Here is a 19,397-nt window from a genome sequence, read left to right on the forward strand (position 1 = left end):
ATTTTGGGATTTAATGATACCCTTAGTGAAGAGTGGGTCCTGCCATTTGACAGGGGGAGGTCCTGGTGTCGCTTTGGTGGGAGCAGCTGTCACAGAGCCATCTACGTCATCTCCGCGTCAGAGTGAGGAGCCACCGGTCCCTCATCTCTCTATTGGGGAATCCCTTGCAGATTTCCCATTAGAGCAATCGCGAGACGAGACTCTGCAGCATGCGTTTGACCAAGTGAGAGTAATCGATGGTCAAACGCTCCAGCCGAACGCCACCCCGTCCTTCCCCTACTTTGCGATTATGAAGGATAGATTATACCGAGTGATGCAGGACACTCAAACTAAAGAGCGAGTCACGCAGCTTTTAATTCCGAAGAGCCGCCAGGAATTGGTATTCCAGGTAGCTCACTTTAATCCCATGGCTGGACACTTAGGGCAGGATAAAACACTAGCCCGAATAATGGCCCGATTCTATTGGCCGGGGATTCGCGGCGATGTCCGTAGGTGGTGTACGGCATGCCGCGAATGCCAGTTAGTAAATCCAGCGGCCATTCCAAAAGCGCCTTTGCGCCCTCTGCTGTTAATCGAGACCCTGTTCGAAAGAATTGGGATGGATCTCGTCGGGCCATTAGATTGGTCAACACGAGGGTACCGCTTTATATTAGTTCTAGTGGACTATGCAACGCGATACCCGGAAGCAGTGCCTCTTCGCAATATCTCAGCACACAGTATTGCGGAGGCACTCTTCCGCGTCATCTCCCGAGTTGGAATCCCGAAAGAGATTCTGACTGATCAAGGCACCTCGTTTATGTCACGAACACTGAACGAACTGTATGGGTTATTAGGTATTAAGCCGATCCGCACCAGCGTGTATCACCCACAAACGGACGGTTTAGTGGAACGGTTTAATCGCACCCTTAAAAACATAATTAAAAAATTTGTAAGTGAGGACGCGTGTAACTGGGATAAATGGCTCGAACCCTTGCTCTTTGCAGTGCGAGAGGTCCCCCAAGCCTCCATGGGGTTCTCCCCGTTTGAATTATTATATGGGCGTAAGCCGCGCGGCATTTTAGATGTGCTGCGAGAAAATTGGGAGGAGGGACCTTCACCAAGCAAAAATGAAATTCAATACATTATTGACCTGCACGCAAAACTCCACACACTCACACACCTAACCCAGGAGAATTTGCGGCAGGCCCAAGAACGGCAAACCCACCTGTACGACAAGGGTACGTGCCTTAGAGAGTTCGCACCGGGAGATAAAGTACTCGTACTGTTGCCCACATCGAGCTCTAAATTAGTCGCCAAGTGGCAAGTACCCTTTGAGGTCACACGGCGAGTCGGGGACGTCGACTATGAGGTGAAGCGAACGGACAGGGGTGGGGCGCTACAGATTTACCACCTCAACCTACTCAAACTCTGGAACGAGGAGGTCCCCGTGGCGTTGGTGTCGGTGGTTCCGGAGAAGGCGGAGCTGGGGCCGGAGGTTCAAAAAGGAACATTAGCATCACGTCCCTCTCCAGCCCCCTGTGGAGACCACCTCTCCCCGACCCAACTCGCGGAGGTTGCCCAGTTGCAGACCGAGTTTTCGGATGTGTTCTCGCCCCTGCCTGGCCACACTAACCTCATAGAGCACCACATTGAGACGCCCCCGGGGGTGGTAGTGCGTAGCCGCCCTTACAGGTTACCCGAACACAAGAAAAAGGTGGTTCGGGAAGAACTCGAGGCCATGCTCGAAATGGGCATCGTCGAGGAGTCCCACAGTGACTGGAGCAGCCCGGTGGTCTTGGTACCCAAGGCTGACGGGTCGGTCCGGTTCTGTGTAGACTATAGAAAAGTCAACGCGGTGTCTAAATTCGATGCGTACCCAATGCCTCGTATTGATGAGTTGCTCGATCGGCGAGGCATGGCTCGTTTTTACTCGACACTGGATTTAACAAAGGGTTATTGGCAGATCCCCTTGACTCCATTATCCTGAGAAAAAACGGCCTTTTCCACACCGTTCGGCTTACACCAATTCATCACACTTCCTTTTGGGCTGTTTGGGGTGCCCGCTACGCTTCAGCGGCTGATGGACAAGGTCCTCCGCCCCCACGCCACCTATGCGGCCGCGTACCTAGATGATATCATTATTTATAGTAATGACTGGCCACGGCACCTACAACATCTGAGGGCCGTCCTTAGGTCGCTGAGGCGGGCGGGTCTCACAGCCAACCCAAAGAAGTGTGCGATTGGGCGGGTGGAAGTACAGTATCTGGGCTTCCACTTGGGCAATGGGCAGGTGCGTCCCCAGATTAACAAGACTGCAGTGATTGCGGCCTGCCCGAGGCCCAAGACCAAAAAGGGGGTGAGACAGTTCCTGGGGCTGGCTGGCTATTATTGTAGGTTTATAGCTAATTATTCGGACGTCACCAGCCCGCTGACTGATCTGACTAAAAAGGGGGCACCAGACCCAGTCCAGTGGACGAAGCAATGCCAGCGGGCTTTCTCTAAGGTAAAGGCTGCACTGTGTGGGGGGCCACTTTTACACTCCCCTGACTTTTCTCTCCCCTTTATGTTGCAGACGGATGCATCGGACAGAGGGCTGGGGGCCGTTTTGTCTCAGCAGGTGGAGGAGAGGATCGCCCAGTCTTATACATTAGTCGGAAGCTGTCGGTGTGTGAGGGGCGCTACAGTACAATCGAGAAGGAGTGCCTGGCGATCAAGTGGGCGGTCCTCGCCCTCCAGTACTACCTGCTGGGATGCCCTTTCACCCTCTGTTCGGACCACGCGCCCCTCCAGTGGCTCCACCGCATGAAGGATGCCAACGCGCGGATCACCCGTTGGTATCTGGCACTCCAACCCTTTAACTTCAAGGTGATCCACAGGCCGGGGGCGCAGATGGTCGTGGCGGACTTCCTCTCCCGTTGGGGGGGGGGGGGGGGGGAGTCGGCTGCAGGCCGGACGGCTGCCCGGCCTGAGTCGGGCGGTGGGGGTATGTGGCAGCGGGGGCGTGGTCTAGCATCGGTCTGTGACAGGAGGGCGGAGTCAGGGAAGGTAAGTGGCAGAATCACTACACCTGTCGTTAATTAATGTGTTTGTGTGTCTTCCCAGTGACCGCGCCCTATTTAAGGAGAGAGAGCGAGAGCAGAGGGAGCTCTCTCCACAACCAGACGGCTGATGTGTGTGCGCGTGTCTGAGTGTGTGGGAATAGATATAAACGCTGAAAAGCTGAATAAAAGAGATTTTTGTGAAATCAGTTCTGTCCTGCTGTCCTTCTGTGCTCCACCCACCTACACAAACTGCTACAGACACATTTTTCAATTCTCCAAAAGAAAGATAATTTATAATTAAATGAATCAGAGTGGAGACGGTGATAGTTGAAATGGTTGAAATGGTCATCTGTTCCTATGAACTTTGAGCCTTCAAAAGGCAAGTTTTTGAAAGTTATTGCTTCATAAATGTATTTTATTTTGCTAAGTTACACATTAGAAGTCATACTTATGTATGGAAGTGCAAAAGTCTGTAAAGCAGGACAACTGACTTGTGGGAGGAGTTTTCCAAAGATAATTACTTACAAAGAAAATTTGAAGGGGCGGCACGGTGGTGTAGTGGTTAGCGCTGTCGCCTCACAGCAAGAAGGTCCGGGTTCGAGCCCCGTGGCCAGCGAGGACCTTCCTGTGTGGAGTTTGCATGTTCTCCCCGTGTCCGCGTGGGTTTCCTCCGGGTGCTCCAGTTTCCCCCACAGTCCAAAGACATGCAGGTTAGGTTAACTGGTGACTCTAAATTGACCGTAGGTGTGAATGTGAGTGTGAATGGTTGTCTGTGTCTATGTGTCAGCCCTGTGATGACCTGGCAACTTGACCAGGGTGTACCCCGCCTTTCGCCCGTCGTCAGCTGGGATAGGCTCCAGCTTGCCTGTGACCCTGTTGAAGGATAAAGCGGCTAGAGATAATGAGATGAGATGAGAAAATTTGAAGAAGAAAAAAAGTACAGAATAATATAGTGCAAACCTTTTTTTTTTTAATGACCAAAAAATGAAAGGATGGGTCTGTCATGATATGCTGTTTGTTAGCTGAGTACCTTAAAGGTCATATGCAACGGTCGGAGGTGAAACGTAGAATATCAACTTTATTGTCTAGAAGAACGACCCAAAAAGTGAATTCAATCTTTCTGGTGTCTAATTTGGACCCTAAAATTGAATAAAATGCTTAAAATATACTGTTTTGCCCAATTTCCGAAGGTTTGTTTACATCTCACTTATGCACACTTTCACCACCAGGGGACCGTCGTCATGACGTCATTTAAGCCAAACAGACTGGGAGCAGCTCTGTGTTTACTTGCGAACCGAGCACACGTTTAGGAGGTTTATTTATTTAACCACTTTCTAAATATACTTTTTTTTTCTGGAGAAAAGCATACAGGGCTAATTTTCATCAATTCAATAATAACATATACCAGGGGTTACCCACTGATGCGCACAGGGGCACACACAATCCCTATAATAGAACATGGATTCATTTATATTGCTAATATAATTTATTGCTAATATTAATACGTGTTATACTATTTATAGCCTACTCTAAACATACAAACAAACATTAATTATGTTAGTCAATAGCATGTTAGCATGCTAGCAGGTAACCATTGCAAATCAACTTCAACTTAGTGGCCAGTTTGTTGAGAATATTTGTGTAAAAACATGCACAGACATATACATTGATCATGTCAGCCATTGTCATGTTAGCAGGCTAGCAGTTAGTATGTTAGCTGTGACTAATCAACTTCAACTTAATGAATACATTATTAGGAACGCGTGTGTCCGTATAAACACGCACATACATTTAGCATCCAAATGGCATGTGAACCATTAGCATGTTAGCATGCCCGCAGGTATCATTTTAGCGGTGACAAATTATCTTCAGCTTAGTGGCCACTTCATTAGGAACACATGCGTTTGGACATACATACACACACAGAGACATTTATCATGTTAGTCAACAGCATGTTAGCATGCTGGCAGGTAGCCATGACAAACTATCCCTTTTCTCTCATTTACACAATGATTGTACAGGATCCCTCAGGATTCTTTACTTGAAAAATTGCAAGCAAAGGTAAAAATGTTGACCTCCAATCTTCTCCTTTTTGCTTGAGCATTGCTGGTCCGTTTCTTCTTTGACTGCTTGCTTTTGTGCTCGAATTTTGTCGAAACAGTGTCAGGTTTGAGCTTCTCTGTCCAACACTGACACCTAAACTCTCCAACAGATGGGGATTCTTCAAAAATGAATCCTCCTCGAAGTGATCAGAGCACAGAGTGGCGTATTTACCCGGCTGCCAACCCTCTCGCTTCACACACACAATCCACTCTCTCCTCCTCTTTTGGAAAATGGTAAAAACTTCTTCCTGAACCCGTCCCATTGTTACAGTTCACTGCACAACAATAAGGCATGTTTTTTTTTTTTTTTAAATTCCCAAAACGCACATCTGTAATCAAGCTGAACGGTAATGAAAATACATGGAAGTGGACTCAACTCAAGTGGTTTGTTTGGCTTATGACGTCATGCGCCGAGTGGTCACGGAAATAGCCAACAGAAATTTGCCATGATTCGCGCTACACTCTAAAAAATGACACCATGTCTGAACTTAAACAATTGAGGTAACAATTTGCATCGGTCTTTTTAAGTATTCCCAACAAAGCAATTATTCAGTTCCGCTGACTCTTTTTTTAAAGTATGCTAAACTTAATTTCAGTTGACTTCTAAAAGCTTAGGTAGGTTGCACGAACTTAATTTTCCAAGTGCCAACTCAATTTGTTAACAAATTACTTAACAAATTTGAAAAAACTTAACAAATTGAGTTGGCACTTGGAAAATTAAGTTCGTGCAACCTACCTAAGCTTTTAGAAGTCAACTGAAATTAAGTTTAGCATACTTTAAAAAAAAAGAGTCAGCGGAACTGAATAATTGCTTTGTTGGGAATACTTAAAAAGACCAATGCAAATTGTTACCTCAGTTGTTTAATTTCAGACATGGTGTAATTTTTAGAGTGTAACTTATTTTAATTATTACTTATTAACAATACTTCTTGGGACCAGAAGAAAATTACAGAGGGTTTTTAAGCATATAAAGTTTCAAATGTGCATAAAATTAAAACCGTTGCCTATGAGCTTTAAGGTGATGATACACGGGGGAACTTTTTGGGCAATGTTGCTGGCAACGGGCAACCAGGTGAGACACAGAGCAACTAATTAGGGCAACAAACAACTGGCAAAAACCACTCAGATGAGAGCAGGTATATTATCAGGGAGACAGACATCGCAAAGATGGACACTGGAACATTTGCATCTGTCACTTTTGTCTTGGCTTCAGCCTTGATTTCGGTCAAGTAAGTATAGCTGCTCTGACAGAGCTCTTGAAAGGCTTTCTTTCTTCTTTAGATCCTGAAGTTCGTACTGTTTCACCCTTGGGTTCCACAAGTAGTTGTGCTCTGTATGTGAATTAGATCAAACAATAAGTTAGACAATCTCTATTACAACTCCCCCCCTCCCAAAAAAAAAATCATGTGTTGCTCATCACTTTTAACTTGATACAAGAGAGCTTATGTTATCCCTACATAGCTAGCAATAACTTTCAGTTAACTATGTTAGCAAAAAACACCACTAGTTAGCTAAATCCTATTCAATCTCTATGGAGCGGTGGTTAGCTTATGGCAGTTTACACTTAGCTGAAAAAAAAAGATGTCTTAATTACCACTTGAGCACATGAAAATAGATGTCTGTTGGTTTTCTAAGCATTTGATGAGGTAAATTCACCATTTTGGGTTTACACACAGTGTTGTAGTCGAGTCACTAAACCTCGAGAATGAGTCCAGTCTCGAGTCCCCAATCTTCAAGTCCAAGTCATTAAAGAAAATTCTGAGTCGAATCCACTATTGATCCGAGTCGAGTCCGAGAGCAAGACTCTAACCGCACCATTTGACGGTGGCTGTTTCAGCGCCATTAACATTAGTTTGTTCCTGAACATGACGTATGAACAGGTGAATGTGCTTCTCTTTGTCAGGGAGTGTGAAGTATTCTGTCAGAGATGGTTTGGAAACGGACGTACAGTGGTGTTTGAAAGTTTGTGAACCCTTTATAATTTTCTATATTTCTGCATAAATATGACCAAAAACATCATCAGATTTTCACACAAGTCCGATAAGTAGATAAAGAGAACCCAGTTAAACAAATGAGACAAAAATATTTTACTTGGTCATTTATTTATTGAGGAAAATGATCCAATATTACATATCTGTGAGTGGCAAAAGTATGTGAACCTTTGCTTTCAGTATCTAGTGTGACCCCCTTGCGCAGCAATAACTGCAACTAAACGTTTCTGGTAACTGTTGATCAGTCCTGCACACTGGCTTGGAGGAATTTTAGCCCATTCCTCCATACAGAACAGCTTCAACTCTGGGATGTTGGTGGGTTTCCTCACATGAACTGCTCGCTTCAGGTCCTTCCACAACATTTCAATTGGATTAAGGTCAGGACTTTGACTTGGCCATTCCAAAACATTAACTTTATTCTTCTTTAACCATTCTTTGGTAGAATGACTTGTGTGCTTAGGGTCATTGTTTTAATGCATGACCCACCTTCTCTTGAGATTCAGTTCATGGACAGATGTCCTGAAATTTTCCTTTAGAATTCGCTGGTATAATTCAGAATTCATTGTTCCATCAATGATGGCAAGCTGTCCTGGCCCAGATGTAGCAATACAGGCCCAAACCCTGATACTACCACCACCATGTTTCACAGATGGGATAAGGTTCTTATGCTGGAATGCAGTGTTTTCCTTTCTCCAAACATAATGCTTCTCATTTAAACCAAAAAGTTCTATTTTGGTCTCATCCGTCCACAAAACATTTTTTCCAATAGCCTTCTGGCTTGTCCACATGATCTTTAGCAAACTGCAGATGAGCAGCAATGTTCTTTTTGGAGAGCAGTGGCTTTCTCCTTGCAACCCTGCCATGTGCACCATTGTTGTTCAGTGTTCTCCTGATGGTGGACTCATGAACATTAACATTAGCCAATGTGAGAGAGATCTTCTGTAGCTTAGAAGTTACCCTGGGGTCCTTTGTGACCTTGCCAACTATTACATGCCTTGCTCTTGGAGTGATCTTTGTTGGTCGACGACTCCTGAGGAGGGTAACAATGGTCATGAATTTCCTCCATTTGTGCACAATCTGTCTGACTGTGGATTGGTGGAGTCCAAACTCTTTAGAGATGGTTTTGTAACCTTTTCCAGCCTGATGAGCATCAACAATTCTTTTTCTGAGCTCTTCAGAAATCTCCTTTGTTCGTGCCATGATACACTTCCACAAACGTGTTGTGACGATCAGACTTTGATAGATCCCTGTTCTTTAAATAAAACAGGGTGCCCACTCACACCTGATTGTCATCCCATTGATTGAAAACACCTGACTCTAATTTCACCTTCAAATTAACTGCTAATCCTAGAGGTTCACATACTTTTGCCACTCACAGATATGTAATATTGGATAATTTTCCTCAATAAATAAATGACCAAGTATAATATTTTTGTCTCATTTGTTTAACTGGGTTCTCTTTATCTACTTTTAGGACTTGTGTGAAAATTTGATGATGTTTTGGGTCATATTTATGCAGAAATATAGAAAATTCTAAAGGGTTCACAAATTTTCAAGCACCACTGTAATTGCAGAAGGTCTGTTTGTTAATACAAGTGAAGATGGTAAACAATCCAGAATGGCAGCCAAAATCATAAAATGGTGAAACGGGCAATAGGTTGAGCGCAGCACAAACAGGCTATCATAGACTCGGCAGAATCAAAGACCAGAAACAGGAAATCAGGGATCAGGAAACCAAACATGGAAATAAGGCTCAGTAATGTGTCAGCAATGCAGCTCAATACTTCGCAAAGTAAGTGTGTTTTCACAGTTTTTATATCCGGTCCTAGTCGTTTATGGCGCAAAAGTCCGCTTGGCACGTGCACTGTCCAGAGCATGCCCAAGAGTCTATCTGATGTACACGCCAAGGTGCAAAGGTGTGACACTCTTGCGTGAAATTAGTACAAAAATGAATGTATATATAAATATCTTATGCCAAATTATTATGGCATGTGACAAAAAATAAAGAAAAAATCAGAGTCCTCATGTCCAGTTTACGAGTCTGAATGCAGTTAATGCATGAGTCTGAGTCCAAGTCTGAGTCATCGGTGCTCAAGTCCAAGTCAAGTCATGAGTCCTTAAAATTAGGGCACGAGTCAGACTCGAGTACTACAAGCCTGTTTACACATAACTTACCAGCATAAAAAAACTATAACTTGTCTCGTCGGAGATGTCGCCATCTTTGTTGAAAATTTCCAAAGCTTTCAATTAGCCATGTGATTCACTGCTAGAATTCTGATTGGATGATCTTAAAAAGTTGCCCAAAACGGTCAAAATCATTCAGATAGCAATTATGTTGCCTGATCTCTATGGGAAAGTGTCAGAGCACAATTGCCCCACAACACCGCCCAAAGAGTTACCCTGTGTATCATCACATTTAGATATGCAGTGTTTAGATTTAAAAAGGGAAAACAATCCAAGCAATAATGACATAAGCGTGAGAATGTAAAGATTGAGTTTTAACGGCAGCCTTCACGAGCAACCTTCAAATTTAAGCACCATGATTTCTTTTCCCTCTGCAATGTGTGGATAATTCCTCACCACAATATACAATAATAAGCATAAAACGAGTCATTGCTACAGACTTGAACTCGCTGTCGGTGTCCTCCTCGTGTACAATAAACCAAAAAGCAGACATTAAATGCCTCGGATAGCCTATAAAATGGCTCTGCAGAATGTTCTAACCTCACACACACACACACACACACACACACACACACACACACACAGCAACTTCATATCTCAGAAGCTCCAAACTGTACACTTGGCAGGCACAAAGCTGCAATTTAAGGAGTGGCCTTGGTAAAAACTCTCCAAGCTTGTATAGTGTTCCTGAAAGGCAACATAACAAGACAGACACACACAAAACACACACTCACACACACACAGCACTGCCATGCTGGGCCATAAATGGGTCATATACACTCTGAGGAAATTCACTGGACAGACAGAGGTGGGTCAGATGACCAGGAGATGTTTGACAGTCCAAATCCTGTTGAGAGCAGCGATGAGGATGCAAGCTGTTCAAACACTGGGTAGGGGCTTCCTGTACATTCTTACACACACACACACACACACACACACACACATACACACACAACGGGACAGAATTCATGCCCTGTTGTCCATTGTGTACTATCTAAACTATATCTGTGTGTGTGTGTGTGTGTGTGTGTGTGTGTGTGTGTGTGTGTGTGTGTGAGAGAGAGACATTCAGGATAAACTGCAGCAGGGTGCATTCCTGGCTGTTCCTGATTGTTTGAGAAGTCTGCAATAATAAACCACATACGTTCTTTTTCCTCTCTCTCTCTCTCTCTCTCTCTCTCTCTCACACACACACACACACACACACACACACACACACACACAAATACACTACCATATCTCTCCCCCCATTTCCTCTTGATCATTCCTGGGCACTCAACTGTTTAACATGTTTATTATTCAGACCTGCTCTCTTTATACTGGCTGTAATTCTTTCTCTGTGTGTGTGTGTGTGTGTGTGTGTGTGTGTGTTCATATAGAAACATGAGCATGTAGTAGGCATGCGTAGCTCTTGAGCATATGGCTATCTCTCAGATTTAGGACATAATCTCATTCTTCCTCTTACACATACACACATTCACACATGTTCTCTCTTTCTCTCTCTCTCTGTCTATCACACACACACACACACACACACACACACACACACACACACACACACACCTTCGGAATACAGCGTAGTCGATTAACATTTTTCTCAGCATGTCCAATACAAACTGCTGTGGTTGGAGGAGAGAAAATGTGAGATTATGAACAGCAGCCTGACACACACCTCGGGCACTTTATTCTCCTTCTTACAGAATTACAGAATCTCATCTCTGTGTGTGTGTGTGTGTGTGTGTGTGTGTGTGTGTGTGTGTGTGTGTGTGTGTGTGTCTGACACTGGTGGTATAAACTACAGATGGTAAAGCTCATGTCCAGTGCCACTCCCAGCAGCACGAATGCTGTGAATGTGTGTATGGGGATGCTGTTGACTCATGCTGCCAAAGCAAGGATTACATGTGACCTCTGACCTCCTGGAGGATAACACTGCAGTCCCTGATGTCTCTCTCCATCTCTGTTCCTGCCCTGATCCATCCTGAGACCCTTTCACATTGAAAGCGGTGTATCAGAGGACAGATGCACTTTTATTTTAATCAACAATTCTATCCATTAGAGGTCTGTGCCGTATTGTTTTATTTTAATTCAATTCCCACCCACTGCTGTAAGAATTCTGACTAATCACCTGCTTCCACGGACTCTCCTGACCAATCCCACTTGCTTGTGAAGGAACGTTTGACCAGTCCCACCTGCTCCTGCAGAAGGTTTATATAATCCCACTGTGGCAGCAGGGGCGTGGCCAAGCGTCAGTTTGTGAATAGAGGGTGGGGCCGAGGAAGGTGAGTGGCAAAGTCAATACACCTGCTGTTGATTAACTCTTGTTCTCTCCTGACGAGAACGTGTGTGTGTGTGTGTGTGTGTGTGTGTGTGTGTGTGTGTGTGTGTGTGTGTGAGCAGCGAGTGAGTGAATGAAGCTGAAAAGCAGCAAAATTAGTGAAAATAAAGTGTGTGCGAACATCAGATCCCCCCTGCCATGCTTCAGTATTCCACCCACATCAGGGGCCTAGAACTATAGCTTTTATAATATTACTGTAGTATTACTATTACAACAATAGTAAAACTATAGTTTTCTGGAAATACTATAGTAGTTACTACAGGATCACTATAGATTTATGATCAGCACAATAGTATCACTATTAGAATGATACTAATATTATAGTTATACCAAAGTACTATAGTAGTAACTATAATATTACTATAGTTTTACTATATAGACTGTAATATTAAAGGGGAACTAAAGGCAATTTTTTATGATCAAAATTCTATTTATCACATTTTATTAAATGTAGGAATGCATTTCTGGTACAGTAGCTATTTTGTCACTGCTGTAGCAAGTTATGAGTGTTTGAAATATGCTATGGAATATATCAGTCCATATGTCAAAGCAATGGCCATAAACGAGATTCGTTGAGACCTGTGCGAGACATCATAGGACGGAAGTAAAACGTACAGCGGAAATCAAAGTCACCAACATCTGCCAATGTTCCCTGTGTCCGAAATCACTCACTCATTCACGACTCCCTGCTCCGTATATAGGGAATTACTATATAGAGGACTACGGTAAAATGAAAAAAAAAAAGGCTTTCAGACACTAGTCTGTCGCGCTGTTATTTACGTCATTACTGTCGCACAATTAAAACTTGCCAGATCAGTCGGCTGGTGGGTTTTCAAAATGATAAACACTTGCATGTATTTTTGTGATAAATCCATATTATACTGAGTGTATTTCCGATATTAATAAATACAAAGTACCTGCATCGTTCAGTTTTTTTTAATCAAGGCTGAATACTTTTTCTTTGCTGCTGCCGCCTTTTATTAAATCAAATTTGAGACTTTAAATTTGATTTCTTTCAGCATGACTACAATGCATGATGGGATATATTGCTTTGGTTAGTGACCATGGTTGTACACTAATTTTCATGATGCATTGTGGGATACTTTGAGTGCGCTATATAGGGTGTAAATAATCCTCACTAAGGTTTTGGACAGCACTACAAAATGGCGTCCTCATGATATAGTGCCCTATATAGTGATTAGGGAGTGATTTCAGACAAAGGGGTTGTCAAAAGATGCGCGCGCCCTCTTTCGAATGCTGATGTAATCAAGCTGGAAGTTTTGTTTGTTTGGACAGCAGTCAGGAAAGTTTGAAAAAAGTAGGCAGTAATCGTCATTTAAACTCGTTTTTGTGCAATATTTCATTTGGAAAACAGTTTTCAAAATGGCGGCACTGACACCTGGCTGACACTTCACGTTTCGAAGTCTCGCACAAGTCTCGTGAAGATCGCATGGATAGGCGATGCCTGCTGTGGACCAAATGAACTAAATTCAACACGGCTAAAAACCGAATAGGCCGATAAGTATAATATTTAATTGCAATTAGTTGCCAATACGAGTCACAATATAAGGTTACTAAAACTGAAAACGTTATTGAATAACGTTAATTAAGAAATAAAGCAAGTTTAAAAATGACTTCAGTTCCCCTTTAATATTAGAACTATAGTAGTATTATACTTATTTGGAAATACTATAGGTTGACTATAGTTTGATAACAGGCCAGATATCACCATTACAACCAGAGTAATTATAGTTATTCAGAAATACTACAATAGTTTCTTTCATAGTATTACCACAGTAAATATAGTAAAGTATAGTAATACCAGGGGGCAAAGTATTGTTTTCAGTTATTTATTTATTTATTTATTTATTTTTTGTTCACAATATTACAGGAAAATGGCTGGATCAATCTTCCTGAAACTTTCAGGATAGATGGGCATTGGTCTCAAATAGAATCTCCAACATTTTGAGGGTCATCAGGTCAAGGTCACCAAAAAGGTCAAAATCATTTTTGTTGTGGCTACTGCCTCATATAGAGGCGCTAGCCAGTACGGTACATCATCGTGCTGTAAGAATGTAAGAGTGTAACGATCACGCACTGCGCATGCACATACACGTTCTGATTAAAATGGCTGGTGAATGTACAGTGGTGCGAAAAAGTGTTTGCCCCCTTCCTGATTTCTTATTTTTTTGCTTGTTTGTCACACTTAAATGTTTCAGATCATCAAACAAATTTAAATATTAGACAAAGATAACACAAGTAAACACAAAATGTAGTTTTTAAATGAAGGTTTTTATTATTAAGGGGGAAAAATCCAAACCTACATGACCCTGTGTGAAAAAGTGATTGCCCCCCTGTTAAAACATAAATTAACTGTGGTTTATCACATCTTTGGAAAGCTGAGTTCAATTTCTCTAGCCACACCCAGGCCTGATTACTGCCGCACCTGTTCTCAATCAAGAAATCACTTAAAAAGGACCTGCCTGACAAAGTGAAGTAGACCAAAAGATCCTCAAAACCTAGACATCATGCTGCGATCCAAAGAAATTCAGGAACAAATGAGAAACAAAGTAATTGAGATCTATCAGTCGGGAAAAGGTTATAAAGCCATTTCTAAAGCTTCGGGACTCCAGCAAACCACAGTGAGAGCCATTATCCACAAATGGCAACAACATGGAACAGTGGTGAACCTTCCCAAGAGTGGCCGGCCGACCAAAATTACCCCAAGAGCGCAGCGACGACTCATCCAAGAGGTCACAAAAGACCCCACAACAACATCCAAAGAACTGCAGGCATCGCTTGCCTCAGTTAAGGTCAGTGTTCATGACTCCACCATAAGAAAGAGACCAGGCAAAAATGGCCTGCATGGCAGAGTTCCAAGATGAAAACCACTGCTGAGCAAAAAGAACAAAGGCTTGTCTCAGTTTTGCCAGAAAACATCTTGATGAGCCCCAAGACTTTTGGGAAAATACTCTGTGGACTGACGAGACAAAAGTTGAACTTTTTGGAAGGTGTATGTCCCATTACATCTGGCGTAAAAGTAACACAGCATTTCAGAAAAGAAACATCATACCAACAGTAAAATATGGTGGTGGTAGTGTGATGGTCTGGGGCTGTTTTGCTGCTTCAGGACCTGGAAGACTTGCTGTGGTAAATGGAACCATGAATTCTGCTGTCTACCAAAAAATCCTGAAGGAGAATGTCCGGCCACCTGTTCGTGACCTCAAGCTGAGGCGCACTTGGGTTCTGCAGCAGGACAATGATCCAAAACACACCAGCAAGTCCACCTCTGAATGGCTTAAGAAAAACAAAATCAAGACTTTGGAGTGGCCTAGTCAAAGTCTGGACCTGAATCCGATTGAGATGCTGTGGCATGACCTTAAAAAGGCGGTTCATGCTTGAAAACCCTCCAATGTGGCTGAATTACAACAAATCTGCAAAGATGAGTGGGCCAAAATTCCTCCACAGCGCAGTAAAAGACTCATTGCCAGTTATCGCAAACACTTGATTGCAGTTATTGCTGCTAAGCGTGGCCCAACCAGTTATTAGATTTACAGGACAATCACTTTTTCACACAGGATCATGTAGGTTTGGATTTTTTTTTAATAAAATATATAAATAATAAATTTATTGGGGTAATAATAGATGATAGAATTAATTGGAAATCACATATAAAATACATACTAATTAAACTATCAAGAAGCATATCTGTGTTGAGTATAGCTAAGCACTTCCTGGACTATAATTCACTCTGCATTCTTTACTGTTCTCTGGTTTTGCCGTACTTAAATTACTGCTCAGTGGTGTGCGGAAATACGTGTAAATGTACACTTCATGCAATAACTATACTTCAAAAAAGAGCTATAAGAATAATACTTAGTGCTGGTTTCCGAGATCATACTAATTCACTATTCTTAAATTCAAAATGTTTAAAATTCAGTGATATTGCAGAATATAAAACTGCCTTAAAAATGTACAAAGTAAGGAATTATAAAGTACCAAGGAATATCCAAACAATGTTCTCAGATAGAGAGGGGGGCTATAATTTTAGGGGGAAATTGAAATTTAAAATTCGCAGTGCTAGGACAACATTAAAAATGTTCAGTATTTCAATTTGTGGAGTAAAGCTATGGAACAGTTTGAATGTGGAGCTCATGAAATGTACAACTATAAACCAGTTCAAAAAAAGGTATAAGGAACAGATCTTTATGAGGTATAGGGAGGAGGAATTACAATAACATGCTATTGATAATATAAGTGTATATATACAATTTTATATATATATATATATATATATATATATATATATATATATATATATATATATATATAAATAATTGTATATAATATATAAGCATAATATGCATAATTACGATATGGGTGTCTGTGTACGTAGAGATGTGTATAGTTATAGGTATATGTGTATATGTATGTACTATATGTATTGAATGTGTGTATATATGTATTACATAAGTATCTGTATATATGATTTGGTTGATATTATACCATGTTGGTATGTCTTGGTATGTTTTCTTTTTTGTTTGTTGCTTTTGTTTTCTTTTGTATATATAGTTTATTATGGCAGAAAGTGATGTTTGATTAGCGGTGGTATATAGGGTTAGGATTTGATAAGTTATTTACTTCTTCCTAATCCTTTCTGAACATTATTATGTTACTGCCTTGTGGCTATGCTATTCTGTTTGTTTATGACGATGTTTTGATTATTGCATTTTTTATTTTTATTTTTGTTTTTTTTGTTTTTATATCTTCTTTACTGTTCAGAATAAAGCAATCAATCAATCAATGATCTGAAACATTTAAGTGTGACAAACATGCAAAAAAATAAGAAATCAGGAAGGGGCAAACACTTTTTCACACCATTGTATATAATTCAGTTCATCATTCGAAATAAATGGACTAGACTAAAGAAATCGCTTTCAGACATGTTTATGCTTATTACAGAGGGAAAGTGCGTTCCACTGAGCTCTAGCGCCGGGCCTTTTCTTGGAAATAAGAGTTTGGGTCATGGCGACAGCATGTGTATGTCAGCCTCGGTTCGGAGGTTTCAGTTTCGAAAACTGTAAGAGGTAAGAGTAGAATAATATAAAGTACAGACACTTGGTATATTTTACTTCTGTGATTTTTAAAATTGTTCATTTTTGGATTACGCTTCATTTCTGTGGCAACTGCCTCATAGAGTAAATATATATGCTCTATTTACTGTATGGACATGGTATCAGAAAACAATCATATTTATAAGCAGAAGCCACATGGATCCATACAGGTAGGGTACCTATTTTTTTTCGCAATATCTTCCTTCATATTCATCATAAGTGCTAACGGGCGAGGTTTGTTTTGCCTGGCAACACTTGTTAAGACATACTTTATTTTATTTACTTCCATATGGTACAAAGTACAAGTTGTAAAATACACATCACAATATCATGTATTACAAAATTTGTAAAATATATAGTTGATGTAACTCTTTCCCAGTCCCAAACTTGACTTTATCAGATGGCCAAACCTCTACACAGGGAAAACTTTTGTATAAGGGATAGAATAGAATGCTCGTTTGTATATTAATACATTATTCAGTTGATGGAAATAGAAAGTACAACCTGATATGACCATATACAATGGTGCTTGAAAGTTTGTGGAGCCTTTAGAATTTTCTTTATTTTTGCATAAATATGACCTAAAACATCATCAGATTTTCATAAAAGTCCTAGAAGTAGATAAAGAGAACCCAGTTAAACAAATGAGACAAAAATATTATACTTGGTCATTTATTTATTGAGGACAATGATCCAATATTACATATCTGTGAGTGGCAAAAGTATGTGAACCTCAGAAAAAGTGTTGTTGATGATCATCAGGCTAGAAAAGGTTACAAAACCATCTCTAAAGAGTTTGGACTCCACCAATCCACAGTCAGACAGATTGTGTACAAATGGAGGAAATTCAAGACCATTGTTACCCTCCCCAGGAGTGGTTGACCAACAAAGATCACTCCAAGAGCAAGGCGTGTAATAGTCGGCGAGGTCATAAAGGACCCCAGGGTAACTTCTAAGCAACTGAAGGCCTCTCTCACATTGGCTAATGTTAATGTCCATGAGTCCACCATCAGGAGAACACTGAACAACAATGGTGTGCATGGCAGGGTTGCAAGGAGAAAGCCACTGCTCTCCAAAAAGAACATTGCTGCTCGTCTGCAGTTTATAATATTACTATGGTATATGACAATAGTACTTTTTCATAAAGACTGTTTTGAGTATTTCAGAAATTGCTGATCTCCATCTGGGCCAGGATGGCTTGCCATCATTGATGGAACAATGAATTCTGAATTATACCAGCGAATTCTAAAGGAAAATGTCAGGACATCTGTCCATTAACTGAATCTCAAGAGAAGCTGGGTCATGTAGCAAGACAATGACTCTAAGCACACAAGTCGTTCTATCAAGGAATGGTTAAAGAAGAATAAAGATAAAGTTTTGGAATGGCCAAGTGAAAGTCCTGACCTTAATCCAATGGAAATGTTGTGGAAGGACCTGAAGCGAGCAGTTCATGTGAGGAAACCCAACAACATCTCAGAGTTGAAGCTGTTCTGTACGGAGGAATAGGCTAAAATTCCTCCAAGCCGGTGTGCAGGACTGATCAACAGTTACCAGAAATGTTTAGTTGCAGTTATTGCTGCACAAGGGGGTCACACCAGATACTGAAAGCAAAGGTTTACATACTTTTGCCACTCACAGAAATTATAGATCATTTTCCTCAATAAATAAATGACCAAGTATAATTTTTTTTGTCTCATTTGTTTAACTGGGTTCTCTTTATCTACTTTTAGGACTTGTGTGAAAATCTGATGATGTTTTAGGTCAAATTTATGCAGAACTATAGAAAATTCTAATGGGTTCACAAACATTCAAGCACCACTGTATGCTAGAGGGCGCTACTTATAAGTAGGCTAGATGGCGCTGCTATCGCATGGTTGTGGAAAGTATCCGAGATCCTGGGATCCATGTACCATGTGACTTGCAAGTCTACTGAGCCAGAATACGCATTCATCATTTGGAAAAAAAACAAAAAAACAGTTGGATTTAGAGCTTCGCAGCAATAAAACTTGCCATGTCTAAGCTCTTCGTGCTTTATGACTTTGCAGATAATACAGTCGAAGTGGATGATGTCTCCTTGATTGAAAAGTATGACCCACAGGTGAACTATGTAAGGAAAGGAGTCATCGTTCTTTGTGCAGAGTTCAAGAAGATGAAGAAGCTACTGGATAAAGCTCTGCTGGAAGAATCCTGCCCTTATGAAAAAGTACTATCATACCATAGTAATATCATAGTACTCATGACTATAGTATTTTTGTGGTATTTTTGTCACTATAATACTATGCCAGGGTGGCACGGTGGTGTGGTGGTTAGCGCTGTCACCTCACAGCAAGAAGGTCCAGGTTTGAGCCCCATGGCCAGTGAGGGACTTTCTGTGCGGAGTTTGCATGTTCTCCCTGTGGCCGCGTGGGTTTCCTCCAGGTGCTCTGGTTTCCCCCACAGTCCAAAGACATGCAGGTAACGTAGGTTAACTGGTGACTCTAAATTGACCGTAGGTGTGAATGGTTGTCTGTGTCTATGTGTCAGCCCTGTGATGACCTGGCGACTTGTCCTGGGTGTACCCCGCCTTTCACCCTTAGTCAGCTGGGATAGGCTCCAGCTTGCCTGCGACCCTGTAGAACAGGATAAAGCGGCTAGAGATACTGAGATGAGAT

Source organism: Neoarius graeffei, chromosome 9 (genome assembly GCF_027579695.1).
Source record: "Neoarius graeffei isolate fNeoGra1 chromosome 9, fNeoGra1.pri, whole genome shotgun sequence".
NCBI classification, from domain to species: Eukaryota; Metazoa; Chordata; class Actinopteri; order Siluriformes; family Ariidae; genus Neoarius; species Neoarius graeffei.